Below are 3,921 nucleotides of genomic sequence, written 5' to 3'. Positions count from 1 at the left end.
ATCAAATCCAAGCTCCTTGGCCCGGCGCTGGGCAGGGACTTGACCTCTGCTGGGATAGAAATGCCACCAGCCCGCGCTCGGCGACCGTCACTCCAGGTCCCGCCCCCAGTCACGCCCTACATTCCAGGCCCCGCCTGCCTGTCCCACCCCACCGTCCCATTGGATGGCGTGGAGGGCCTCAGGGGCTGGTTGGGTGGCATGGCCGTCAGTTAGGGCGAGGGCCTTGATAATCAGTCCCCGGACTTCGAGGGGGCGGGCTCGGGTGCGGGCGCGGCTGGGGCTGCGGCTTCAGGTAAATCGCCAGCTTGCGGGGACACGGATGGGGGATCCCTGGGAGGTTGGATTCGGGGACGCACCGGGACCCGGCGCTACGCTGCGTTTCCAGCCCCACTGCGGACTCTGCCCGCTGCGACGGGGCGGGCGCCGTGTCCTCGGGCCGGGACCCCTCCCACATTGGGAGACCCAGGTGGGTAGCGAGCAGAGTGGGGGGCTCTGGAGGCGTGGGCTCGCCCCCCTCTCGCCCTTCGGGAGCTCACTGAGGGGCTTGTTCGCTTCCTAATACCACAACCGGCTCTGGGACCCTTTCCCGGGACGGCTTGGGGACCCCATCCAGCCCCTCGCGCTGGGCTGGGTGTGGGAGCGTGACACGGAAACGGTGTTTTGGGGAGGGACGCACGGCCCCCGGACCCGCAGACAATGGGTAGCGGATGGGACCGCCCGGCGGCGCTTCCTGTAGGAAACTGCTCTGTCTCTGTGCGGCTAGGAAGACCTGGGGGTGGACGGGTGATGATGACTTTAGCACCCCCCTTCCTGCCGTCACCAACGCCCCCCCCCCACCTCAAGAGTCTGAGAGTCCCAGCAAACATCAGGGGCTGCCAGTACTCAGGGCCTCCTGGAAGGCGCCCTCTCCCCAGGACTGGGATCCTCACTGGCCTGCCGTGGCCCCCCCACCACTCCGGTTTGGTGATCACAGCTCTACGTCCCAAAATAGTCCCTGGGGCGGGAGAGGGGGCGTATGGCGTCGGCTCTGACGGCCTAATGAGGGGGTCTCAGGCAGAGAATCCGGATCTAGCCGTGACAGCCAGGGCAGGGAGCGGAGGAGAGGGAAGGCAGCTCCACGCCCCACTCCAGTCCACCCCCAATCAGGGACACCCACAGAGTCTGACACAGGTGTAGGCTGGGAGGGACAAGCTCCCTAAGGCTCCCTGCTCTTGCTGGTAAGGGGAAGGGGCTGTTTCTAGAAAGCATTCAAGTCCAGCCTTGGTGGTTCATGACTGTAATCCCAGCACTTGGGGAGGTCGAGTACGGCTGATCTCTCGAGGTCAGGAGTTTGAGACCAGACTGACCAACATGATGAAACCCCGTCTCTACTAAAAATTCAAAAATTAGCCGGGTGTGGTGGCAGGTGCCTGTAATCCCAGCTACTCAGGAGGCTAAGGCAGGAGAGTCGCTTGAACCCTGGGCTCGGAGGTTGCAGTGAGCCGAGATCCCACCACTGCACTCCAGCCTGGGTGACAGAGACTCCGTCTCAACAATAAAAATAAAAAAAAGAAAGCATTCAAGTGTAGTGGCCAAAGCAAGGACTCTGGAAGACCTGCCTGGGTTTAAATCCTGCCTCTCCCTGTTTGTGACAGGACACAGGCAGAACACTAAACTGTTCTGTGTCTGTTTCTCCATCTGTACAATAGGGGAAGGGACAATGGTCATAGGAAATCCAACCTCAGTGGATTTAGCTAGGATTTAAAAAAAATTAGTCAAAATCAGGTGCAGTAGCTCACGCCCGTAATCCCAGCACTCTGGGAGGCTGAACTGGGGAGATTGCCTGAGCCCAGGAGTTGGAGGCCAGCCTGGGCAACATAGCAAGACACCTGTATCTACAAAAAATAAAATTAGGCCGGGCATGGCTCACACCTGGTTTGAGACCAGCCTGGCCAACATGGTGAAACCCTGTCTCTACTAAAAATACAAAAATTAGCCAGGCATGGTGGTGCACACCTGTAGTCCCAGCTACTTGGGAGGCTGAGGCAGGAGAATCACCTGAACCTGGGAGGCGGAGGTTGCAGTGAGCCGAGATCGCACCACTGCACTCCAGCCTGGGCGACAGAGCATGACTCCATCTAAAACAAACAAACAAAAAATTTAAAATATTAGCCTGAATTAGCCAGGTGTAGAGGTCCATTCCTGTAGTCTCAGCTATTTGGGAGGCTGAGGTGGGAGGATCACTTGAGCTCAGGGGTTCAAGGCCACGGTGAGCTATGATGGAGCCACTGACTCCAGCCTGGGTGACACAGCGAGCAAGACCTTGCCTCTTAAAAAAAAAAAAAGTAAATATCCATAAATTCCTTAGACTAGAGGCTGGCCCATAGTAAATGTCAAAAGTGTTGTTATTATTTGATATTCTGGAGGAATCCATTCCTTTCTTAGCCCAGCCTCTGGATGCAACTGCTTCAGCTAGTTTAGGTCTTAGGAATGACCCACAGCTGTCTTCTGAGATCCCAGGGCCTGGGATTTGGGTGTGACCAGGTCACCGGAGAAGGACGCTGACCCCATTGCGTCATACAGCCAGCTGTGTGAGAAGCAGACCCAGACCCCCCAACCCTTGATCTGGACTCTTTCCACAACCCAGTTCTTCCCTGGCAATTTCCTGAAAACAAGTGATGAACGGCATTGGCTGTCCTCTGCGATGACCCGCTGGCCTGTTGACCCACCCCTTGCAGCCGGTGTGAAGGGACGGGAAACAGCTGCTTGGGGACTGGAAAGGGCCCCCTGCCTGGCCTTGGAGTGGGAAGGGAGGGGTCAGGGACCTCGGCCAGACAGAAGTGGGAGGTGGGGTGAGGGTTTCCCCAGCAGCGGAGTAGGGTAATGAGTCAGGAGGGCTGGTGGGTGCTCAATGCTTGGTAGTATCAGGCACACAGGTGGTCACCAGGGATTCGAGAAGCCAGAAGGCGTGGCTGGGAGTGTTGCCATGTGGTTAACCCAGATGGGCAGTGGCCCAGGGACAGGATGAACTGGGTCTGGCAGACGCCTGTCAGTGGAGGACTGGACAGGTAAGGGGCAGTGAGAAGCTGTGGCAGGGACCTGCTGGCAAGGGGTCCGCAGAAGATGGGCAGAGCCCAATCTGAGGGTGCTTCCCACAGGCAACTGATTTAATTGTTCTGTGCCTCAGTTTCTCCATCTGCAAAATATGAATAATAATACTACTTTGCAGTATGCAAAGTGTTGTATGGGGGATGTGTGTGTGTGTGTGTGTGTGTGTGTGTGTGTGTGTGTATGTATATATATATATATATAGACTTTTTTTTTTTTTTTTTTTTTGAGACGGAGTCTGGCTCTGTCCCCTAGGCTGGAGAGCAATTGCACAATCTCAGCTCACTGCAACCTCTGCCTCCTGGGTTCAAGCGATTCTCCTGCCTCAGCCTCCTGAGTAGCTGGGATTACAGGCATGCACCATTGTGTCCAGCTATGGGGATTACATGTAATCAGGCAGGACACACCATAGGCACTTTCCCCTCCCCGAAGGTTGTCCATATGGGCTTTCCAAAGCCCATCTTTCCCACTCTGTGCTCCCGTGCTTTACTTTTCTTTTCTTTCTTTTTTTTTTTCTTTTCTTTTCTTTTCTTTTTTTTTTGAGACAAGGTCTTGCTCTGTCACCCAGGCTGGAATGCAGTGGCATGATCATAGCCCACTGCAGCCTGCATCTCCTGGACTCAAGAGATACTCCTGCCTCAGCTTCTTGAGTAGCTGGGACTACAGGTGCATGCCAACACATCCAGGAAATTTGTGTGTTTTTTGTAGAGATGGGGTTTTGCCATTTCTTTTATTTATTTATTTATTTATTTATTTATTTTGAGATAGAGCTTCGCTCTGTTGCCCAGGCTGGAGTGCAATGACTCGATCTCAGCTCACCACAACCTCTGCCTC

The 3,921-nt window shown here is 55.3% G+C and overlaps 1 protein-coding gene across 1 annotated transcript in view; it reads left to right on the top strand.

Moving 5' to 3' along the window:
• The first annotated feature begins 260 nt into the window (after nucleotides 1–260).
• The window catches only part of KANK3 (KN motif and ankyrin repeat domains 3), a 24,202-nt gene continuing 20,541 nt past the window's right edge, over nucleotides 261–3,921 (top strand). Inside the window, exon 1 of the mRNA XM_011966254.1 lies at nucleotides 261–292. The gene's annotated coding sequence lies outside the window, so the exon portion shown is untranslated. The remainder of the gene's footprint in view (nucleotides 293–3,921) is intronic.

Source organism: Mandrillus leucophaeus, unplaced genomic scaffold, assembly GCF_000951045.1.
Source record: "Mandrillus leucophaeus isolate KB7577 unplaced genomic scaffold, Mleu.le_1.0 Scaffold751, whole genome shotgun sequence".
NCBI lineage: Eukaryota > Metazoa > Chordata > Mammalia > Primates > Cercopithecidae > Mandrillus > Mandrillus leucophaeus.
Note: the sequence above shows the minus strand (reverse complement) of the source record. Positions and strands in the feature narration are given on the sequence as shown.